Source organism: Thalassophryne amazonica, chromosome 15 (assembly GCF_902500255.1).
Source record: "Thalassophryne amazonica chromosome 15, fThaAma1.1, whole genome shotgun sequence".
Lineage (NCBI taxonomy): Eukaryota > Metazoa > Chordata > Actinopteri > Batrachoidiformes > Batrachoididae > Thalassophryne > Thalassophryne amazonica.
In genome coordinates, this window is record NC_047117.1 from 43,000,467 (window position 1) to 43,026,614 (window position 26,148).

The 26,148-nt window shown below is 40.8% G+C and overlaps 1 protein-coding gene across 2 annotated transcripts in view; it reads right to left on the reverse strand.

The window, feature by feature from the left end:
* Positions 1–26,148, reverse strand: part of tecrb (trans-2,3-enoyl-CoA reductase b) — an 83,779-nt gene that overhangs the window by 26,765 nt on the left and 30,866 nt on the right. The gene's annotated exons all lie outside the window — the stretch shown is intronic.

Here is a 26,148-nt window from a genome sequence, read left to right on the forward strand (position 1 = left end):
CACACACACACACATATATATATTATCTGATCAAATGGCATCATGTTTAGTGATCATGACTTTGCTGGGACTGGGCATCACCAGTCCCAGCAGAAGACTGCCCCTCCCTGAGCCTGGTTCTGCTGGAGGTTTCTTCCTGTTAAAAGGGAGTTTTTCCTTCTCACTGTCGCCAAGTGCTTGCTCACAGGGGGTCGTTTTGACCGTTGGGGTTTTTCTGTAATTATTGTATGGCTTTTGCCTTACAATATAAAGCGCCTTGGGGCAACTGTTTGTTGTGATTTGGCGCTATATAAATAAATTGATATTGATGTTTAGACGGGTTAGGCTTCACATAATTCCCCAAGAACCATTTTAGACACTAACAAAACCAGTTTAAAACTAGAACACTTCTAGATTTAATTTAATATGAAATACTGTAATTCAACTCCTGTCTTGCTCTGGCTATGTAATGATAGTGTTTAATGCTGTGCAGGATTTATTTGGAGAGTATATTCGGAGACTATTCAGAATACAGTTAACTGTGAATCAGTACTTCCAGTCTCAGTGGTTTGTCAAATGACCTTTCTTCATCTATGACAGGGGGCATGAAAGAAAATGTTGGAGAAATACTCTGGCAAGGTGATTTGTGTTGATTAAAAAAAACAGTTGCCATGGACTTATGAAGAAATCACAACAGCTGACCTCTAAACTGCTATAAGTGTCAACCTCAAGAGCTGGCAAAGGTCAAGTCACTGGGGTCAAGGGTTAATATTTCAGATTATCCACCTGGCTATTCCCCCACACCTCCCAGGTGCTTTCACTGATTTGTAAATGTATAATCGAGTCAGTTTAACCCGACTATACATCACCCGGCCCAACCTCAAACTAGTCCAAGGTCTGTGCAAGGCATAAGTTACAGCTGTATGTTTCATCAAAATCTCATGAAGTCCATGGAACATTATGCTGTACATTAGGTTTCAAAAACTCCTTGTACCACTAGGCATTGTTTCAGAGAGCTGGTGGCTACAATTACATCTGAAATCTGCTCACTATCGAACTTCTCCAAGGTCTTCGTGAGGTGAATGTGTACCTGGTTTGGCCTTCATACACATTCTTTGTCAAGATATTGAGCACAACTATAGCGTCAGATCAATAACAAACCCCCCTTGTGTAAAAAATGCATTCATGCGTAGATATTAACTGCGCATGAGGACTAGCGCCCCCCCCCCCCCCCCCCCCCCCCCACACTCGAACTTGATTTCTGCTCGTGCGCAAAGAATTCCTGCTCGCTCGCTTGAAACTTGCGGCACTATGGGCGAGGGAACCAAGTCGGCACTGGCTCTGCCGGAGAGCGAGATTTGATTGACAGCCCTCCTCTGACAAGGAAGTCAGTCGGAGACAACAGCATTAAGCAATTATCACCTCATTTCTGCTTAAAACTTCACTCCAGTCATCATCCATCTCAGCAACAGATCTCTTTTCTGTACAAAAATCTTTTCTACATAAATTCAGCATTATTTCATAACAAATTACAGAAAGTCCTAAAAATCATCTCCTGACACCAGTGCAACTGCAGACTGACTCTGTACACCCAAACCGGTCAAAGGGGATAATGCGATTATTAACCATCAGATGACAAATTAAAACCTCTTAAATCACATGCAAGCCATGACGCCACCACCTCCCTGAAGGAGACAACAGCATCTCCTTTAAAAATAAATAATAATAATAAAAATTTATTTATTTATTAATAAAATCCAAACAAAACAGGTCCTGTACAAAATCCTGAAATGCTGCATACATGAAAATACAAATACAAGAACATAAGGGGATTACTGAATATTATTTACAAATAATAAAAGAAAAGATAGGACATCCAAACATTTACAAATCAAATTTGTCAATAAAAGAACTACTTTAAAACATTATTGGATTCGTATCATTATTGGATCAGTAACATTATTACGTTTAAACTCATTTCTCCAGTGAGTAATGTTTGGGTTTGTCTTGAAAAAATGATATTTGTGTATGTAATGTTTGCTTAGTAAAATTATATTATTAATACCAAAGTCATGACAGTTGCTTAATAACTGTCTCAAAAATTCACCCAAAAGAGATTATATTCTTTAAGATTTTTGAAAGGAGGAAATATAAAAGATTAGATGTAAATATTGAACATTTCCAGTCTCACCAAAGATGAAAGAACTCCAACTGAAAATTACTAACAAGATTTATCCAACTAAGGAGTTTTTAAAACAGAGATTCCAAATGGATGTCGGTAACTGACTGGAACTGAAGACAAGCTGGACCATCTTTTCTTTTTGTGTGAAACAGTGCAAAGCTTTTGGTATGACCTTCAACAATGGATGGTCTCTGAAGGACATCACAGACATCAATTCTGGAATATTAACTGTAATGACTTTGGTAGTAATAATATAATTTCACTAAGCAAACATTACATACACAAATGTCTTTGTCAAGACAAAACCAAACATTACTCATTGGAAAAATGAGTTTAAACTTAATTATACAACCCTAATTCCAATGAAGTTGGGACATTGTGTAAAATGTAAATAAAAACAGAATACAATGATTTGCAAATCCTCCTCAACCTATATTCAGTTGAATACACCACAAAGACAAGATATTTAATGTTCAAACTGATAAACTGTATTGTTTTTGTGCAAATATTTGCCTATATTGAAATGGATGCCTGCAACATGTTTAAGACTGTGTTACATCACCTTTCCTTCTAACAACACTCAATAATTATTAGACCCCATTCCTACCAGGCTGCTCAAGGAAGCCCTACCATTATTTAATGCTTCGATCTTAAATATGATCAATCTATCTTTGTTAGTTGGCTATGTACCACAGGCTTTTAAGGTGGCAGTAATTAAACCATTACTTAAAAAGCCATCACTTGACCCAGCTATCTTAGCTAATTATAGGCCAATCTCCAACCTTCCTTTTCTCTCAAAAATTCTTGAAAGGGTAGTTGTAAAACAGCTAACTGATCATCTGCAGAGGAATGGTCTATTTGAAGAGTTTCAGTCAGGTTTTAGAATTCATTCACTTTATACATGCTTCCCTTAGGCAGTATTATTAGACGGTATTGCTTAAATTTTCATTGTTACGCAGATGATACCCAGCTTTATCTATCCATGAAGCCAGAGGACACACACCAATTAGCTAAACTGCAGGATTGTCTTACAGACATAAAGACATGGATGACCTCTAATTTCCTGCTTTTAAACTCAGATAAAACTGAAGTTATTGTACTTGGCCCCACAAATCTTAGAAACATGGTGTCTAACCAGATCCTTACTCTGGATGGCATTACCCTGACCTCTAGTAATACTGTGAGAAATCTTGGAGTCATTTTTGATCAGGATATGTCATTCAAAGCGCATATTAAACAAATATGTAGGACTGCTTTTTTGCATTTACGCAATATCTCTAAAATTAGAAAGGTCTTGTCTCAGAGTGATGCTGAAAAACTAATTCATGCATTTATTTCCTCTAGGCTGGACTATTGTAATTCATTATTATCAGGTTGTCCTAAAAGTTCCCTAAAAAGCCTTCAGTTAATTCAAAATGCTGCAGCTAGAGTACTGACGGGGACTAGAAGGAGAGAGCATATCTCACCCATATTGGCCTCTCTTCATTGGCTTCCTGTTAATTCTAGAATAGAATTTAAAATTCTTCTTCTTACTTATAAGGTTTTGAATAATCAGGTCCCATCTTATCTTAGGGACCTCATAGTACCATATCACCCCAATAGAGCGCTTCGCTCTCAGACTGCAGGCTTACTTGTAGTTCCTAGGGTTTGTAAGAGTAGAATGGGAGGCAGAGCCTTCAGCTTTCAGGCTCCTCTCCTGTGGAACCAGCTCCCAATTCAGATCAGGGAGACAGACACCCTCTCTACTTTTAAGATTAGGCTTAAAACTTTCCTTTTTGCTAAAGCTTATAGTTAGGGCTGGATCAGGTGACCCTGAACCATCCCTTAGTTATGCTGCTATAGACGTAGACTGCTGGGGGGTTCCCATGATGCACTGTTTCTTTCTCTTTTTGCTCTATATGCACCACTCTGCATTTAATCATTAGTGATCGATCTCTGCTCCCCTCCACAGCATGTCTTTTTCCTGGTTCTCTCCCTCAGCCCCAACCAGTCCCAGCAGAAGACTGCCCCTCCCTGAGCCTGGTTCTGCTGGAGGTTTCTTCCTGTTAAAAGGGAGTTTTTCCTTCCCACTGTAGCCAAGTGCTTGCTCACAGGGGGTCGTTTTGACCGTTGGGGTTTTACATAATTATTGTATGGCCTTGCCTTACAATATAAAGCGCCTTGGGGCAACTGTTTGTTGTTGATTTGGCGCTATATAAAAAATTGATTGATTGATTGATTGATTGAATAAGGGTTTGCGAACTGAGGACACTAATTGTTGAAGCTTTGTAGGTGGAATTATTTCCCAATCTTGCTTGAGGTACAACTTCAGTTGTTCAACAGTCCAGGGTCTCTGTTGTCATATTTTGCGCTTCATAATGCGCCACACATTTTCAATGGGCGACAGGTCTGGACTGCAGGCAGGCCATTCTTGACCCGCACTCTTTTACTAATGAAGCCACGCTGTTGTAACACGTGCAGAATGTGGCATGGTATTGTCTTGCTGAAATAAGCAGGGACGTCCCTAAAAAAGATTTGCCTGGATGGCAGCATGTGTTGCTCCAAAACCTGGATGTACCTTTCAGCATTGATAGTGCCATCACAGATGTGTAAGTTGCCCATGCTATGGGCACTAACACACCCCCATACCATCACAGATGCTGGCTTTTGAACTTTGCGCTGGTAACAATCCGGATGGTCTTCTTCTTTTGTCCGGACGACACGACGTCCATGATTTCCAAAAACAATTTGAAATCTGGACACATTACACCACAGCACACTTTTACACTTTGCGTCTGTCCATTTCAAATGAGCTCAGGCCCAGAGAAGGTGGCGGTGTTTCTGGATGTTGTTGATGTATGGCTTTCACTTTGCATGGCAGAGTTTTAACTTGCACTTATAGATGTAGCGATGAATTGCGTTAACTGACAATGGTTTTCTGAAGTGCTCCTGAGCCCATGCGGCAAGATCCTTTACACAATGATGTTGGTTTTTAATGCAGTGCCGCCTAAGGGATTGAAGGTCACGGGCATTCAATGTTGGTTTTCAGCGTTGTTGCTTACATGTAGAAAGTTCTCCAGATTCTCTGAATCTTCTGATTATATTACTGACTGTAGACGATGGAATCCCTAAATTCCTTGCAATGGAACGTTGAGAAACATTGTTCTTAAACCGATGGACTATTTTTTTTTCACGCAGTTGTTCACAAAGTGGTGATCCTCACCCCATCATTGCTTGCTGAGCCTTTTGGGGATACTCCTTTTATACCCAATCGTGACACTCACCTGTTTCCAGTTAACCTGTTCACCTGTGGAATGTTCCAAACAGGTGTTCTTTGAGGAGTCATCAACTTTCCCAGTCTTTTGTTGCCCCGCCCCAACTTTTTTGAAGTGTGTTAAAGGCATCCATTTCAAAATGAGCAAATATTTGCTCAAAAACTAAAAAAGTCTATCAGTTTGAACATTAAATATCTTGTCTTTGTGGTGTATTCAACTGACTATAGGTTGAGGAGGATTTGCAAATCATTGAAATTCTGTTTTTATTGACATTTCACACAATGTCCCAACTTTATTGGAATTGGGGTTGTAAGATTATCATTGATTTAATCCAATAATGTTTTAAAAGTAGTTTCTTTTCCAGACAAAACTGATTTGTAAATGTTTGGGTGCCCTATATTTTCTTTTCTTTTATTATTTGTAAATAATATTCAATAAGCCCCTTATGTTCTTGTATTTGTATTTTCATGTATGCAACTATTTCAGGATTTTGTACAGGACCTTTTTTTCTTCAGATTTGATTCATGAATAAATCAGGAGATGCCGTCATCTCTTTCAGGGAGGTGGTGGCGTCATGGTTTGCACGTGATTTAAGAGGTTTTAATTTGTCATCTGATAGTTAATAATCACATTATTCCTGTTGATTGGTTTGTGTGTAGAGTCAGTCTGCAGACGAGTGTCAGGTGATTTTTAAAACTTTCTGTAATTTGTTATGAAATAATGCTGAATTTATATGGAAATAATTGTTGTACAGAAGCTTCAGAGATCAGTCGCTGAGATAGATGATGAATGGAGTGAAGTTTTAAGCAGAAATGAGGTGATAATCGCTTAACGCTGTTGTCTCCAATTGACATCCGCATCAGAGGAGGGTTGTCAATCAAACCTCACTCTCCAGAGACGGCCAGTCACAGCAGAGCCAGTGCCGACCTGGTTCCCTCCCCCATAGTGCTATAAGTTTCAAGCAAGCAAGCAGAATTCTCTGCGCGCGAGAAGGAATCAAACTTCACGCGAGCGGGTGAGCGCTGGTCCTCGTGTGCAGCAACTATGCACGTGTGCAGCAACTATGCACACGTGCAGCGATAATTTGTGCACGCACAGTTAATATCTACGCCTGAACGCATTTTTTATGTGAGTGAGGTTTTGTCACTGATCTGACGCCATACACAAGTTTCTAAAAACTCAGCCCCCTGGTGGAGAATGGGGAGAAGGGCCTTAGTCAAGGAGGTGACCAAGAACCTGATGGTCACTCTGTCAGAGTTCCAGCACTCCTCTGTGGAGAGAGGAGAACCTTCCAGGACAACCATGTCTGCAGCAATCCACCAATCAGGTCTGTAAGGTAGAGTGGCCAGATGGAAGCTACGCCTTCGTAAAAAGGCACATGGTAGCCCACCTGGAGTTTGCCAGAAGGCACCTGAAGGACTCTCAGACCATGAGCAACAAAATTCTCTGGTGTGATGAGACAAAGATTAAACTCTTTGGTGTGAATGCCAGGCGTCATGTTTGGAGGAAGCCAGGCACCATCCCTACACTGAAGCATGGTGGTGGCAGCATCATGCTGTGGGGACGTTTTTCCAGCAACAGGAACTGTGAGACTAGTCAGGATTGAGGGAAAGATGAATGCAGCAATGTACAGAGGCATTCTGGATGAAAACCTGCTTCAGAGCACTTTTGACCTCAGACTGGGGTGATGGTTCAACTTTCCCTAAGCGCACAGCCAAGATAACGAAGGAGTAGCTTCAGGACAACTCTGAACATTCTCGAGTGGCCCAGCCAGAATCCAATTGGACATCTCTGGAGAGATCTGAAAATGGCTGTGCAAAGATAGGTGCAGCAAGCTTGTGGCATCATAGTCAAGAACACTTGAGGATGTAATTGCTGCCAAAGTTTCATCAACAAAGTATTGGGCAAAGGCTGTGAATACTTGCGTACATGTAATTTCTTAGATTTTTTTTTTAAATTTTTAATAATTTTGCGATTTAAAAAAAAACTTTTTCATGTTATGAGGTTATTATGCAAGTAGAATTTTGAGGGAAAAAAAAAAATTATTTTGAAATAAGGCTGTAACATAAAATGTTAGGTGACACACTTTGAATACTTTGCAGATGCAATGTAACTCTTCCCAGGGGATCCCAAACCAGCTGAGAAATATAATCTCTCCAGCTTGTCCTTGGTCTTCCCCAGGGCCTTCTCCCAGTTGGACATGCCTGAAAGATGATAAGGGGGCATCCTCTTCAGGTGCCCGAACCACCTCAAGTGGCTCCTTTTGATGCAAAGAAGCAGCGGCCCTACTCAGAGTTCCTCCCAGATAATCGAGCTTCTCACCTTGTCCAGGCATGTAAGCCCAGATACCCGAAGGAGGAATATCTTTTCTACCACTTGTATCTGAGCTATTATTCTTTCAGGCATTACCTCATGACCATGGGTGAGGACAGGAGCACAGATCGACTTGTAAATTAGAGAGCCTTGCCTTCCGGTTCAGCCCCTTCTTCACCATAATTGTCCAGTACAGCCTTCATAAAATTTCAGATGCTACCCCAAGCAGTCTATCAATCTCATGGTCCAACTTACCCCCACTTGTGAACAAGACCCCAAGATACTTAAACTATTCCACTTGGGGCAGTAACTCTCCCCTGACCCAGAAGGGACAATCCACCGTTTTCTGACAGAGGACCATGGTCTCACTCTGAGGTCACCAAACTGGACACCCTCAGGCCCCTGAATGCACCTTGAAATCCTGTCCATGAATATCAAAAAGAGGATTGGGGACAAAGGGCAGCCCTGACGGAGTCAAACACCGACTGAGAACAGGTCTGATGTAATGCTGAGAATGAGGACATGGTTCCTACTTTGAAGACAGAGACTGGATCACACAACCAGTGCCCCATATTGCCAAAGCACCCTCCAAGGGACCCGGTCATATGCCTTTTGTAAAGTCGACATGTAGACTGTTTGGTCATATGCCCAAGACTGCTCTAATACCCTTGCAAGCGTAAAGAGCTGATCAACTGTTCCACGAACAGGATGGAACCTGCATTACTCTTCCTGAACCTGAGGTTCAACTAATGGTCTAAGTCTCAACTCTAATATCCTAGTATAAGCTTTCCCAGGGAGGCTGAGAAGTGTGATTCCTCTATAAGTGGAACACGTGTGTCAGTTCCCTTTTTTAAAGATGGGGACCATCACAGTTTGCCAACCCAGAGGTACTGTTCCCAACATCCATGCAACATTGTATAAGCATGTCAGCCATGACACCCCAACAACATCCAGAGACTTCAGCAACTCTGGAAGAATCTTGTCAGCTCCCGGTGACTTGCCACCGAGAAGTTATTTTGAGCACCTCTGTGACTTCCGCTAGGGTAATGGCATCAGACTGGCCCAAGTCTCCCAGCCCTGCCTCAGGTTGAGAAGATCCTCAAAGTGTTCCTTCCACCGCCTGACAATATCTTCAGTCCAGCTTAGCAGCAGCACTCCTCCCCTACTGAACCCTTTCCTGAAGCACCTGACAGTTTACCAGACCTGCTTTGAGGCTGACCAAAAATCATTTTCCACGGTCTCTCCAAACTCCTCCCATGCCCAGATTTTTGTCTCAAACACCACTGAGGCTGCAATACATCTGGCCTGCCAATACCTATCAGCTAATTCCAGTGAAATAACATGGAGAAACAACACAGTGTCATCCCCATGTGGGCTCACCACCTACAGGAGTCTGTAGAAGGTCTGGTGCACTGCTTTTCAGACAGTGAACAGGGAAAAATGCCCCCATGGACTGACACTCAGTATTTTCAGGCAGTGTTATTAATTTGTAGCAAATACACACATCATAGATATGACAATGCCATTTCTGTTAAATAGCTGAATATTCTGGCTTTGTGAAACATACCTTAAACAAATTAAATATTATTTAGACTCAGTCAGCATATATACGTTTTTCAGATCAAGTCAAGTTATATGGTGACATGGAAATGAAAAAATAATGATTTCTTTTTATGCATACACATACAATAATGATTTGCAATTTTTAAAAAGGGTATACTAAAACCTATCACCCCTCATTTTTTTAAATTTGATTTTGTTGACTGTAGGTACTATAATTAGTTGCAGCTGTGCGTAATGGTCTTGTGCAAGATCAGGTCTGGTACTGTTGCAGGAACTTGCCAATGTAAAGGCCCGGTCACACAGAATACGGCAATTCCTGAACGAAGGGTAAAAAGTAAAATGTCACAAATCGGACTTACGGTTATGGCGACCGTGTGAAAAGCTGTGTTTTTCACTGCTCCGCTATCGTGCTACTTTTTGGCTTTAAAAATCTTCCTTAGCTGTAAAGTATGCTGATCAACATTCCTAACTCAACACGATGCCTCCAAAAACATCAAAAACTCCACAAGTCAACGAAAAGGCAAAACAACCTAAGCTAACAGACTACACTCTCTGTGATCTGCAGAAAGCTAATGCTAACAAGAGCGTTCCCGCTCCACAGCTAACTGGGGCTACAGATGCTGCAGAGAAATCCCAGAACAGTAAGGTGGATGAAATATCAGCTATCGTCACTACTATAAAATCAGACTTGGACAACATTCGTGGAGAAATAAAGGACTGTGTTAAAAGGGTCAATGAAGCGGAAACTCGCATTTCTAATGCGGAAGATGAAGTAGAGATCCTGCGGGCTAAAACTAGTGCTTTGGAAACGAAACAGAACGCGCTGGAGGAAAAAATGCTGGACTTGGAGTCGAGGTCCAGGAGCAACAACTTGAGACTCGCATTTCTCCCAGAGGGATCTGAAGGACGAGACCCTTGTAAGTTTTTGGAAAAGTGGCTACCGGAGATATTTGGCCGTGAAATCTACGCTACTCCCATGTTCACCGAGAGAGCCCATAGGATTGGCCCGTGGCAAGAGCAAAAGGGAACATTTATTACGAGGAGCATCAGGTACGGTTCTATCCTGATCTTGCCGCGGGTGTGCACCAGCAACGCAAACAATTTGATCCCGTCCAAGAAGAGCTTCGCAAACTGGGACTGAGACATGGACTAATCCACCCGGCGAAACTATTGGTGACTCAAGATGGAAAAACCTATGCTTTCAAGATGCCAGTGGAGGCTCGGGAATTTTTACGTGAGATCCAGAAGAATGGAGAAGACGTAACGTCGTAATTTGTACCATGCATTATGTTTGAGAGTAGTGTCACATTATTTTTTTACCTATCTTATGTTGAATGACTGCTTATTCACTACTCTACATTTAATACAACTAAAGGACAGCAGCTAAGATATACTAATGTAAACAATAGCACATATAGCAGCAGTTTATATTTGTTTTGAATACAAGAGAAAGGTTCGACTGCTCCTCACGTAGTGTGGATCGGTCACATGTGATAACAGAAGATGAATCAAGGAGGGAGGGGGGCCCACAGAGGGGATGGTTGGGGTGTTGTTCTGACTTAAGGTGTCACATGCAGGTTTGTTATGTTAAGTGTTATGCTTCTCTCAAATTATTATTTATGTCTACTGGTAATCCTGAAACAACTGAATATAGGGAATGTTACTTCTATGTTTCTGCTTTATGACCAACTTTAAAGTGTTAAAATGGCACAGGGTGTAAACTTAATTTTGTAACTTGGAACTGCAGGGGACTACAGCGTTACAAAAAGGTTAAACAGGTCATGAGCAAACTAAAAAATATGGACTCCAAAATCATATTTTTGCAAGAGACTCATCTGATGGAGGAAGACGAAAAAAGGGTTAGGAAAAGGTGGTGGGGTAGTGTATACACATCTGCATTTTCCTCCCGTGCAAGAGGAGTAATGACACTTATTCATGATACTGTTCCATTCCAAGTAAATAATGTTATTAAAGATAAGAGGGGCAGATATCTAATTATTCAAGGATCATTATTATCAGAAAACATAAATTTAGTCAATGTGTATGGTCCTAATATTGATGACTTTTCTTTTTATGAAGATTTGTTTCTTTTGCTTTCAACTCTGTCGGGACATCATATACTCAACAAAAATATAAACGCAACACTTTTGGTTTTGCTCCCATTTTGCATGAGATGAACTCAAAGATCTAAAACCTTTTCCACATACACAATATCACCATTTCCCTCAAATATTGTTCACAAACCAGTATAAATCTGAGATAGTGAGCACTTCTCCTTTGCTGAGATAATCCATCCCACCTCACAGGTGTGCCATACCACGATGCTGATTAGACACCATGATTAGTGCACAGGTGTGCCTTAGACTGCCCACAATAAAAGGCCACTCTGAAAGGTGCAGTTTTGTTTTATTGGGGGGGATACCAGTCAGTATCTGGTGTGACCACCATTTGCCTCATGCAGTGCAACACATCTCCTTCGCATAGAGTTGATCAGGTTGTCAATTGTGGCCTGTGGAATGTTGGTCCACTCTTCAATGGCTGTGCAAAGTTGCTGGATATTGGCAGGAACTGGTACACGCTGTCGTATACGCCGGTCCAGAGCATCCCAAACATGCTGAATGGGTGACATGTCCGGTGAGTATGCCGGCCATGCAAGAACTGGGACATTTTCAGCTTCCAAGAACTGTGTACAGATCCTTGCAACATGGGGCCGTGCATTATCCTGCTGCAACATGAGGTGATGTTCTTGGATGTATGGCACAACAATGGGCCTCAGGATCTCGTCACGGTATCTCTGTGCATTCAAAACGCCATCAATAAAATGCACCTGTGTTCTTCGCCCATAACAGACGCCTGCCCATACCATAACCCCACCGCCACCATGGGCCACTCGATCCACAACATTGACATCAGAAAACCGCTCACCCACACGACGCCACACACGATGTCTGCCATCTGCCCTGGACAGTGTGAACCGGGATTCATCCGTGAAGAGAACACCTCTCCAACGTGCCAAACGCCAGTGAATGTGAGCATTTGCCCACTCACGTCGGTTATGACGACGAACTGGAGTCAGGTCGAGACCCCGATGAGGACGACGAGCATGCAGATGAGCTTCCCTGAGACGGTTTCTGACAGTTTGTGCAGAAATTCTTTGGTTATGCAAACCGATTGTTTCAGCAGCTGTCCGAGTGGCTGGTCTCAGACGATCTTGGAGGTGAACACGCTGGATGTGGAGGTCCTGGGCTGGTCTGGTTACACGTGGTCTGCGGTTGTGAGGCTGGTTGGATGTACTGCCAAATTCTCTGAAACGCCTTTGGAGACGGCTTATGGTAGAGAAATGAACATTCAATACACGAGCAACAGCTCTGGTTGACATTCCTGCTGTCAGCATGCCAATTGCACACTCCCTAAAATCTTGCGACATCTGTGGCATTGTGCTGTGTGATAAAACTGCACCTTTCAGAGGGGCCTTTTATTGTGGGCAGTCTAAGGCACACCTGTGCACTAATCATGGTGTCTAATCAGCATCTTGATATGGCACACCTGTGAGGTGGGATGGATTATCTCAGCAAAGGAGAAGTGCTCACTATCACAGATTTAGACTGGTTTGTGAACAATATTTGAGGGAAATGGTGATATTGTGTATGTGGAAAAAGTTTAGATCTTTGAGTTCATCTCATACAAAATTGGAGCAAAACCAAAAGTGTTGCGTTTATATTTTTGTTGAGTGTATAATAGCAAGGGACTTCAACTGTACCCTTGAACCAAGTCAAGGCCGATCAACGGGAGTAGATCAGTCTTATAATAACTGCAGAGCAACCATAAAACAATTTATGAGCGATATGAAACTAAGATATTTGGAGAACACTAAATCAACAAAATAAATCATATTCATGTTATTCTGCAACATTCCAAACATATTCACGTATAGATTACTTTTTAATTTCAACAGATTTGATATCAAAAATTCAAAATTGTTCATATGATAATATTGCTATCTCAGATCATGCACCATGTAAATTAGTTTATCGAGATGAAGATATCACCTGTGATCCACCCAGATGGAGGTTTCAACATAAATGGTTACAAGATGAAGAATTCATCAAATTGATTGGAAGTCAAATAGATGAATATTTTTCTATTAATAAAAATCAAACATAAACAGGAATCAGATGGGATGCTTTTAAAGCATTTCTCAGAGGACACATTATTAGTTACAATGGCCATAAGTCTAAAAAAGCAAAACAAGAACTAAAACACCTGGAAAATAATATCAACAAAACTCAAGAGAAAGTATTTCAGAAAAATGATCCTGTGGCGGCAAAAGAACGTCTACTTTTGAGAGCAGAATATGAAAAACAAACAAGCTTTAAAGCTGCATCCAGTCTTTTACGGTTAAAGCAAACATTTTACGAACAAGGGGACAGAGCTGGAAAGCTACTAGCATGGCAAATTAAGCAGCTTGAAACAAAAACGACAATTACTACTTTAGAAAATAAAACATTGAACAATAGTGAACCCAAAAGATATTAATGATGCATTTAAGGATTATTATAAAAAATTGTATAATACAGAAACAAATTGCAGTATTCAGACCATGAACGCAGTCTTGGATAGGATAAATATTCCAACTATTTCAGACGGACACAGAAGAGAATTAGATCTAGAAATAACAAGAGAAGAAATATCAAATGCCATTGACGCAATGAAATTAGGTAAGTGGGCTGGCCCAGATGGTATTCCTATTGATATATACAGAAAATTTAAAGATAAACTGCTAACGCCACTGCTAGATATGATAGAAGAAACTTTTGAAAAAGATTGCCTACCGTTGTTCCTGAATGAAGCATTAATAGTTCTACTGCCAAAACCTGAGAAACCTCCAATTAAATGTGAAAATTTGAGACCAATTAGTCTTCTCAATTCTGACCTCAAAATAATTTGTAAAATATTGGCAAGGCGACTTCAGAAAACCCTTCCTAGTGTAATAAATATCGATCAGAATGGGTTCATAAGTGGAAGACAAGGCTTTCACAATGTGAGAAGAGTTCTGAATATTCTTCACTACAAAAAAGATGAAAACACAGAAAAATTGGTTAGGGCAAATTATGACAGGCTAAAAGAAGAAATCAAAACATCTGTAGATCGATGGAAGTCATTGCCTCTATCTATTATGGGAAGAATAAATACTTTAAAAATGATTATATTGCCAAAATTGTTGTACTTATTTCAAAACATCCCTTTACCCCCCCGAGTTGTTTACTTGGATTAAAAAAATTACTTTGAGTTTGATATGGAACAATGGAAAATCTAAACTCCGTCTCTCTCTTCTGTACATGCCATTTGACAGTGGAGGGTTGAAATGCCCCAATTTCTTATGGTACTATTGGGCTACACAATTGCGCTCCATGACTTTTTACTTTAATGACAATAATAATCCACACTGGGTAGAAATGGAAGGCCAAATTTTAAAATTACCCCTGCATTCATTCTTTTACTCTGACACAACAAAACAACTAGTGAAACAAATACCAAATCCCCTTATCAAACAAATGGTGCAGGTCTGGTATGATGTCAGAAAATATTTAAGAGACACCCAAACATTATCACAGTTAAGTCCAATATGGGGTAACCAGCTGTTCACTCCCGGAAGAGCAGATGCCACTTTTAAAACATGGGCAACTAAGGGACTTAAATCAATTGGGAATCTCTACCCACCACAATCGGATAATTTCATGTCTTTTGGAGAACTCAAAGTAAAGTTTGATCTTGACAACAAACATTACTTTAAATACTTGCAACTGAGAAGTTTTGTAAATATGTATCAAATCAATCTACAAAAGATTCCACTTACACAGTTAGAAAATTTGCTATTAAAAAATAAATTAAGAAAAGGCATAATCTCAGATTTTTACATTCTACTGCAATCAAACTCAAATGAAAATTCAACAAGAAAATTATTATCCTGGAATGATGATTTAAACATTAAAATCAGTGAGCATGACTGGGAAAAAGTTTGCAAAAAATCTCAACAAATATCTATTAATAGCCGTCTAAGAATATTACAATTTAAATGGTTAATGCGAGTATACACTACACCTGTTAAATTAAATAGAATAAGAACATTCCAGACATGTATAAAATGTGAATTAAAAGGAACATTAATACATCGCATGTGGGAATGCAGTCAGATAAAACATTTTTGGCTAGAAGTAAAAGATCAAACAGAGAAAATAATTTCAAAAAAGATTACTTTAGAGCCCTTGATGTTTTTATTGGCTCTATACCCGAAGAAACACAATTTCAGTAAAACAGACTGCATTTTTATTGATATAAGCTCATTAATAGCTAAAAGATGTATTGCTCTGACCTGGAAAAATGTCAATGGACCAAGCGCCTCCCAGTGGCTAAAACAAATGCTCTCTTGCCTACCACTGGAAAGAATATCATACATACATAAAGCAAAATAACATCTATTTGAAAAGATTTGGAGACCATTAATAAACTTTATAAAAGATTTGGATTCATCTGATGACCTCATTGATTTTTAAGCCCTCTGCAGAAAGTACTAAATGTAACGATTACGTTATAAATTAAGAGAAGCTGTTTTGTTCTTTTTGTTCCGTTGTTTTTTTTTTTCCTTTTTTTTTTTTAATATATATTGAAACACCATGTAAGACATATTTTGTAAAATAATTTTGTTAAAGCTGTACACGGATAAAATGTAAATAAAATATATTTGGCAAAAAAAAAAAATCACAAATCATTGAGAAAAGGTGGAAACGAGCTTTATCACCGAATAGCCTGCAAATCAAGAGCGCAAAAGGGATGAAAGAGGAACAAAATGAAACCGAATGTTGGGAAAGTGTAGTGACACGGACCCACAACAGGGGGCGAAAATGAACGGACAATAGAGGGAGTTAAATTTGAACACTTTACTGTTGTGAATGTCACAACCACACACAGCAGATTATAGAATAAATACAAGTCAATGGATAAAGGTGTCGTGTGGGCAGGCTCGACGATAGGAGACGTCCGTCTGGAGATGAACCGGAACCACACGATTTCCACCGCCACTGAACCCGAAGAATACTGGAGCCGCCAGGTCCCGAATTCCCCAGGTGGCCACCGTCTCAGCGTGTCGGATCTGGTAATGCTGGCGAAGAGCAAAGACAGTCAAGTGTGGGTGTGTGTACACCCCGTAACAACAACGGTGGGAATTCCACCTCCACCTCTAACACACACTCGTGCAGCGTCTGAGTACCACTTATCTGGTGGGACGTAGAACGAAACAGTCGCGGCCCACGCCGGTCCTCTGGGTAGACAGCTGCAACAAAGTAGCTCTTGAAATCAATTAGTACAATACGCAGGTAGAAAAAGTTACCTCCAAGAAGTACGATATCTCGGCGACATGGTGGAGGTGTCATCCTGCTTTTATCCGGGGTGAAGTGCAGATGATCGGTGACAGCTGTCATAGTCGATGAGTGACAGCCGTCACCTCGGCTGTTCCTGTAAGGCGGCAGCGCCCCCTCATGCCTGAAGCCCGCACTTCAGGCAGGGCGCCCTCTGGTGGTGGGCCAGCAGTACCTCCTCTTCTGGCGGCCCACACAACACCGAAGCTAATGTTGATCTTGATGCTTTAAACGAAACACACCTGGAGCCACTGCTGGAGCAGAGTGTGTCTGCATCTCTGCGTTCCAGGACTCAGTGCTGGAATGGAGATCAGCTGCAAACAGAAGCGCGTGATCTGACCCACTGTGGAGATCTGTGCGCACATCGGTGGATCAAACTGCTCTGGTTCCTCGTCCAGAACAAAAGAGGGATCATCATCAGAATCCTCGCTATCTGGTTGAGACTGACAGCACACTCTCTTTGTCCTTATGTATTCAAGCCCTGTTTCATCTGTATCACTGTCATGCCATTTGATCACTGCTCTCTTGTCTCTCCCGCACTTTTCTGCTCTGGGTGTGAAATGTTTAGTTATTCCTCGGCCTCCTTTAGCAGTAACGGTACTTGTAATAAGTGTAGCTTATTCGTAGCTTTGGAGGCCAGGCTGGGCGAATTGGAGACTCGGCTCCGCACCGTGGAAAATTCTACAGCTAGCCAGGCCCCTGTAGTCGGTGCGGACCAAGGTAGCTTAGCCGCCGTTAGTTACCCCCTGGCAGATCCCGAGCAGCCGGGAAAGCAGGCCGACTGGGTGACTGTGAGGAGGAAGCGTAGCCCTAAACAGAAGCCCCGTGTACACCGCCAACCCATTCACATCTCTAACCGTTTTTCCCCACTCGACGACACACCCGCCGAGGATCAAACTCTGGTTATTGGCGACTCTGTTTTGAGAAATGTGAAGTTAGCGACACCAGCAACCATAGTCAATTGTCTTCCGGGGGCCAGAGCAGGCGACATTGAAGGAAATTTGAAACTGCTGGCTAAGGCTAAGCGTAAATTTGGTAAGATTGTAATTCACGTCGGCAGTAATGACACCCGGTTACGCCAATCGGAGGTCACTAAAATTAACATTAAATCGGTGTGTAACTTTGCAAAAACAATGTCGGACTCTGTAGTTTTCTCTGGGCCCCTCCCCAATCAGACCGGGAGTGACATGTTTAGCCGCATGTTCTCCTTGAATTGCTGTCTGTCTGAGTGGTGTCCAAAAAATGAGGTGGGCTTCATAGATAATTGGCAAAGCTTCTGGGGAAAACCTGATCTTGTTAGGAGAGACGGCATCCATCCCACTTTGGATGGAGCAGCTCTCATTTCTAGAAATCTGGCCAATTTTCTTAAATCCTCCAAACCGTGACTATCCAGGGTTGGGACCAGGAAGCAGAGTTGTAGTCTTACACACCTCTCTGCAGCTTCTCTCCCCCTGCCATCCCCTCATTACCCCATCCCCGTAGAGACGGTGCCTGCTCCCAGACTACCAATAACCAGCAAAAATCTATTTAAGCATAAAAATTCAAAAAGAAAAAATAATATAGCACCTTCAACTGCACCACAGACTAAAACAGTTAAATGTGGTCTATTAAACATTAGGTCTCTCTCTTCTAAGTCCCTGTTGGTAAATGATATAATAATTGATCAACATATTGATTTATTCTGCCTTACAGAAACCTGGTTACAGCAGGATGAATATGTTAGTTTAAATGAGTCAACACCCCCGAGTCACACTAACTGTCAGAATGCTCGTAGCACGGGCCGGGGCGGAGGATTAGCAGCAATCTTCCATTCCAGCTTATTAATTAATCAAAAACCCAGACACAGCTTTAATTCATTTGAAAGCTTGACTCTTAGTCTTGTCCATCCAAATTGGAAGTCCCAAAAACCAGTTTTATTTGTTATTATCTATCGTCCACCTGGTCGTTACTGTGAGTTTCTCTGTGAATTTTCAGACCTTTTGTCTGACTTAGTGCTTAGCTCAGATAAGATAATTATAGTGGGCGATTTTAACATCCACACAGATGCTGAGAATGACAGCCTCAACACTGCATTTAATCTATTATTAGACTCTATTGGCTTTGCTCAAAATGTAAATGAGTCCACCCACCACTTTAATCATATCTTAGATCTTGTTCTGACTTATGGTATGGAAATAGAAGACTTAACAGTATTCCCTGAAAACTCCCTTCTGTCTGATCATTTCTTAATAACATTTACATTTACTCTGATGGACTACCCAGCAGTGGGGAATAAGTTTCATTACACTAGAAGTCTTTCAGAAAGCGCTGTAACTAGGTTTAAGGATATGATTCCTTCTTTATGTTCTCTAATGCCATATACCAACACAGTGCAGAGTAGCTACCTAAACTCTGTAAGTGAGATAGAGTATCTCGTCAATAGTTTTACATCCTCATTGAAGACAACTTCGGATGCTGTAGCTCCTCTGAAAAAGAGAGCTTTAAATCAGAAGTGCCTGACTCCGTGGTATAACTCACAAACTCGTAGCTTAAAGCAGATAACCCGTAAGTTGGAGAGGAAATGGCGTCTCACTAATTTAGAAGATCTTCACTTAGCCTGGAAAAAGAGTCTGTTGCTCTATAAAAAAGCCCTCCGTAAAGCTAGGAAATCTTTCTACTCATTACTAATTGAAGAAAATAAGAACCCCAGGTTTCTTTTCAGCACTGTAGCCAGGCTGACAAAGAGTCAGAGCTCTATTGAGCTGAGTATTCCATTAACTTTAACTAGTAATGACTTCATGACTTTCTTTGCTAACAAAATTTTAACTATTAGAGAAAAAAATTACTCATAACCATCCCAAAGACGTATCGTTATCTTTGGCTGCTTTCAGTGATGCCGGTATTTGGTTAGACTCTTTCTCTCCGATTGTTCTGTCTGAGTTATTTTCATTAGTTACTTCATCCAAACCATCAACATGTTTATCAGACCCCATTCCTACCAGGCTGCTCAAGGAAGCCCTACCATTATTTAATGCTTCGATCTTAAATATGATCAATCTATCTTTGTTAGTTGGCTATGTACCACAGGCTTTTAAGGTGGCAGTAATTAAACCATTACTTAAAAAGCCATCACTTGACCCAGCTATGTTAGCTAATTATAGGCCAATCTCCAACCTTCCTTTTCTCTCAAAAATTCTTGAAAGGGTAGTTGTATAACAGCTAACTGATCATCTGCAGAGGAATGGTCTATTTGAAGAGTTTCAGTCAGGTTTTAGAATTCATCATAGTACAGAAACAGCATTAGTGAAGGTTACAAATGATCTTCTTATGGCCTCGGACAGTGGACTCATCTCTGTGCTTGTTCTGTTAGACCTCAGTGCTGCTTTTGATACTGTTGACCATAAAATTTTATTACAGAGATTAGAGCATGCCATAGGTATTAAAGGCACTGCGCTGCGGTGGTTTGAATCATATTTGTCTAATAGATTACAATTTGTTCATGTAAATGGGGAATCTTCTTCAAAGACTAAAGTTAATTATGGAGTTCCACAAGGTTCTGTGCTAGGACCAATTTTATTCACTTTATACATGCTTCCCTTAGGCAGTATTATTAGACAGTATTGCTTAAATTTTCATTGTTACGCAGATGATACCCAGCTTTATCTATCCATGAAGCCAGAGGACACACACCAATTAGCTAAACTGCAGGATTGTCTTACAGACATAAAGACATGGATGACCTCTAATTTCCTGCTTTTAAACTCAGATAAAACTGAAGTTATTGTACTTGGCCCCACAAATCTTAGAAACATGGTGTCTAACCAGATCCTTACTCTGGATGGCATTACCCTGACCTCTAGTAATACTGTGAGAAATCTTGGAGTCATTTTTGATCAGGATATGTCATTCAAAGCGCATATTAAACAAATATGTAGGACTGCTTTTTTGCATTTACGCAATATCTCTAAAATCAGAAAGGTCTTGTCTCAGAGTGATGCTGAAAAACTAATTCATGCATTTATTTTCTCTAGGCTGGACTTTTGTAATTCATTATTATCAGGTTGTCCTAAAAGTTCCCTAAAAAGCCTTCAGTTAATTCAAAATGCTGCAGCTAGAGTACTGACGGGGACTAGAAGGAGAGAGCATATCTCACCCATATTGGCCTCTCTTCATTGGCTTCCTGTTAATTCTAGAATAGAATTTAAAATTCTTCTTCTTACTTATAAGGTTTTGAATAATCAGGTCCCATCTTATCTTAGGGACCTCGTAGTACCATATCACCCCAATAGAGCGCTTCGCTCTCAGACTGCAGGCTTACTTGTAGTTCCTAGGGTTTGTAAGAGTAGAATGGGAGGCAGAGCCTTCAGCTTTCAGGCTCCTCTCCTGTGGAACCAGCTCCCAATTCAGATCAGGGAGACAGACACCCTCTCTACTTTTAAGATTAGGCTTAAAACTTTCCTTTTTGCTAAAGCTTATAGTTAGGGCTGGATCAGGTGACCCTGAACCATCCCTTAGTTATGCTGCTATAGACGTAGACTGCTGGGGGGTTCCCATGATGCATTGTTTCTTTCTCTTTTTGCTCTGTATGCACCACTCTGCATTTAATCATTAGTGATCGATCTCTGCTCCCCTCCACAGCATGTCTTTTTCCTGGTTCTCTCCCTCAGCCCCAACCAGTCCCAGCAGAAGACTGCCCCTCCCTGAGCCTGGTTCTGCTGGAGGTTTCTTCCTGTTAAAAGGGAGTTTTTCCTTCCCACTGTAGCCAAGTGCTTGCTCACAGGGGGTCGTTTTGACCGTTGGGGTTTTACATAATTATTGTATGGCCTTGCCTTACAATATAAAGCGCCTTGGGGCAACTGTTTGTTGTGATTTGGCGCTATATAAAAAAATTGATTGATTGATTGATTGTCCACACCCCATTTTGTTTGTCATTTCCTCGCCCACTCATCACTGCACTCGTCTCACACGGTTGTTTCTCATCTTTGTTTGTCCACACCCTCCTCCTGCCTGCTCACCACACCAATTTCACATCACTACCTAATCACTGTGTATTTAAGCCCTGTGAGTTTTGTTTTCTTTGCTAGGTCATTGATGTTGCCATCTCCATTCCAGCTCTCGTCACAGTCCCTTGTTTCCTCACCGTGCTCAACCCTGCTTGTTTTTCCTGACCTCAGTTTTTGTCTCAGCCCTAATATTACTGTTTGCCATGCTCCTGAACCCAGCCCGTTTTTTGACGACGCCTTTGTTTTACACCTGCCTGTACCTTCACCACGCTTTTTTTTTGTGCACCAAACCAAATGCCTGAACAAATGATAGTCTTTTTATCTCATCACCTGTTTGTGCATCTAGCAGGGGTGGTGGCCAAGTGGTTATTGCGCTTGGTTTCAGTTCAGAAGGCTCCGGGTTCAAATCCCACCCCTGCCACATTTCTCCATGTAATGTGGAGTTGCGTCAGGAAGGGTATCCAGCGTAAAACCTGTGCCAATTCAACATGCAGATCCACCTTGGATTTGCTGTGGCGACCCCGAGTGCAAACAAGGGAGCAGCCGAAGGCACTTACTTTTACTTGTTTGTGCGTCTGCATTGTGCATCCTAACTCCTGCTGTGCCCAGCTCCCCTAAATCAAGACAGTGTCATCATGCAGTAACAACCAAAACCATTTCTGGTGCAGTTATGAACTGACTAATGAAAGTTGGCTATCAGATACATTAGAGAATTATTACGGTGGATGTTGTGTACATGATTCAATTTCAACTGCTTAACGCGGTAGTGAACTGGAAGTAGAAGCAATTTCCTAAATTAATTTTGATCTATATGGCTTCTGGAAGGTAAGTACAGGATACATCTCGTAACCTTATTCCTAGATTGGATCCTCTTCGAGAGTCTACTGTATAAAGAACTTCAAGCATAGTCAAAGTGATCTTGAACCTATGGAAGTGTATTGCATTCACTGGATTTAAAAAAAAAAACTGAACCACTGATCTTGTAATTACAAGAAAAGATCTCATAATTCAGAGATCGGGATGTCGGAGAAACGGTGTCTCAATTGTTTTTTATATAGACACACACACACACACACACACACAATAAATTAATAAAAATATGAGATCCCAAACTCAATTACAAGATCAGTGGTCTGATTTTGTTTTTATCCAGTGAATGCAATACGCTTCCGTATGAACCAAAGCAGAAACCAGTAATTTTTTTTTTGTTTTCATGTCACATTTTCGTGCAGAATTTAAGTTAAGGATTTTTTTTTTTTTTTTTAACATTTAGCAATAATCTTGTTAGCAACTGATTCTCCAGAAACTGACAGAGCTCATGTCACACCTAAATAAATTACTTGCTGCTGTGATTCAATAGTTCTACACTTGCTACTTATGCCGTCACACTGTTTGTTTTGAACCAAAAAAAGAATAGACTCCATTTTCCCAAGGTGTAGCGATAACTTGAAGCAAACTCAACTTTATTTATATAGTGCTTTAAAACAACTACAGCTGTCAAAGTGCTGTACATAAGAAAAATTCATGAGACAATAAAACTACACGAACACAAGAGTAACCAACAAATAAATGCAATTTCGAATAAGGATAGAGTCTCATGTTAGGTTAAAATCCAGTGAGTAGAAATGGTCTTTAAAGCCCATTTCACACTGGGCTTGCATACAGTTGAACTGAAATGCGTTTGGAGTATGCTGGAAAACTGCGCACATTTGGCGCTGATAAGACCTAAACTGCCAGATTTGGTTTTACATTTAGTAGCTGTGCCCAATACAGTAGTGTTCAGAATAATAGTAGTGCTATGTGACTAAAAAGATTAATCCAGGTTTTGAGTATATTTCTTATTGTTACATGGGAAACAAGGTAGCAGTAGATTCAGTAGATTCTCACAAATCCAACAAGACCAAGCATTCATGATATGCACACTCTTAAGGCTATGAAATTGGGCTATTAGTACAAAAAAAAAAAAAAAAAAAAAAAAAAAAAAAAAGCAGAAAAGGGGGTGTTCACAATAATAGTAGCATCTGCTGTTGACGCTACAAACTCAAAACTATTATGTTCAAACTGCTTTTTTAGCAATCCTGTGAATCCCTAAACTAGTATTTAGTTGTATAACCAGTTTTTCATTTCTTCACATCCGCGAGGCATTAATTTTGTTGGTTTGGAACCAAGATTTTGCTGGTTTACTAGTGTGCTTGGGGTCATTGTCTTGTTGAAACACCCATTTCAAGGGCATGTCCTCTTCAGCATAAGGCAACATGACCAAGTATTTTGACATATCCAAACTGATCCATGATACCTGGTATGCAATATATAGGCCCAACACCGTAGTAGGAGAAACATGCCCATATCATGATGCTTGCACCACCATGCTTTACTGTCTTCACTGTGAACTGTGGCTTGAATTCAGAGTTTGGGGGTCATCTCACAAACTGTCTGCGGCCCTTGGACCCAAAAAGAACAATTTTACTCTCAGTCCACAAATATTCCTCCATTTCTCTTTAAGCCAGTTGATGTGTTCTTTGGCAAATTGTAACCTCTTCTGCACATGTCTTTTATTTAACAGAGGGACTTTGCAGGGGATTCTTGCAAATAAATTAGCTTCAAATAGGCGTCTTCTACCTGCCACAGCACTTACAGGTAACTCCAGACCGTCTTTGATCATCCTGGAGCTGATCAATGGGTGAGCCTTTGCCATTCTGGTTATTCTTCTATCCATTTTGATGGTTGTTTTCCATTTTCTTCCATGCATCTCTGGCATTGGAGATCATTGTAAATGAACAGCCTATAATTTTTTGCACCTGAGTATAGGTTTTCCCCTCTCCAATCAACTTTTTAATCAAACTACGCTGTTCTTCTGAACAATGTCTTGAACGTCCCATTTTCATCAGGCTTTCAAAGAGAAAAGCATGTTCAACAGGTGCTGGCTTCATCCTTAAATAGGGGACACCTGATTCACACCTGTTTGTTCCACAAAATTGACAAACTCACTGACCGAATGCCACACTACTATTATTGAAGTGTGGGACTCTGACGAGGGCGGTCACATCTCCTCCACTCTCCCTTATCTCTCTGCCTTTAACCTTCAAGTCCCTACTTCACCAGACTGGGAAATCCTCAAAACTATATTGGATTCTGGATCTATTAGAGTACTATTGGATTAACCATGGAATTGACCAGCTGGTCTCTGAACGTTGACACCATTTTTTCGACAAGAAGGTTAGGACCAGGGGATCCTACCTGCCCAGATGGAACGTATCCTGCAGGCTATGTCCTCGACTCCTGGGGGTCTTGGTGTGTTGCATACTTGGTGCCTTTCTCCGTTGAGGATGTCAAGGATTTATTCATTTTTGGTCTCATGGCAGCAAGGCTGGTACTTTTTGGCTTATGTGCTGCCCTGATCTACCGGAAAATTGGCAAGACGGTGGCATCAAGAACCATGGTCCCTTGCTTGTCCGTCATGATTAACGAGATTGGCAAGGCAGTGCATTCTCAGACTGCGTTGACTCTTGAACTCAGACGCAAATTGGATGACACCTTGGAACTGATGCGTGCCTTGCAGTTGAAGCTGAAGGTTTCGGAGGCCAGTGAATATTCTTAATTCATAATTGGGATTTGGTTGTTCAAGTGGTCCCCGTTCTTCCCAAGCTGGCAGGCGGCGCGACTTCAGTTGCAGCGGCTACCAACACACATCGACTCAATTTGGAAAACGGACTGTTTCAAGTTTAGTGCACATAAACAATGTCAAATGTATATGTGTTGTCCTAATTCTGATGTGTGCCATTATTACGGTAAACAAGTAATAATTGTGGATTAATTGCTGTTTGTATGTGGAATGTGTGTGCAGAAATCTCATTGTTGTAATGACAATGATAATAAAAGCTATCTATCTATTGTGAACACCCCCTTTTCTACTTTTTTTTTTACTAATAGCCCAATTTCATAGCCTTAAGAGTGTGCATATCATGAATGCTTGGTCTTGTTGGATTTGTGAGAATCTACTGAATCTACTGGTACCTTGTTTCCCATGTAACAATAAGAAATATACTCAAAACCTGGATTAATCTTTTTAGTCACATAGCACTACTACTATTCTGAACACTACTGTACTTTAAGTGTTTGCCATAATTTCTTAGGCTGGTTCTTATTTTTGAGCACTGCATTCAGATATTGCTTTGTACTTCATGTACCCTGTGGTGTCAGATTTTAATCAGCTGATGTGATTTGTCCTTTTTAGACATCAATGTGAACAAGACCAAAGAGATAATTGATTTTAGGAAAAAAAAACGCGCGCACACACATACACAGGACGTCATTTCCTCTGTAGTGATTAATAATCTGGGTGTGGATATTGTACAGAATTATAAATACCTTGGAATTTTTCTTAACAGACTAACCTTCAATCAATCAATTAATTTTATTTATATAGCGACAAATCACAAACAGTTACTCCAAGGCGCTTT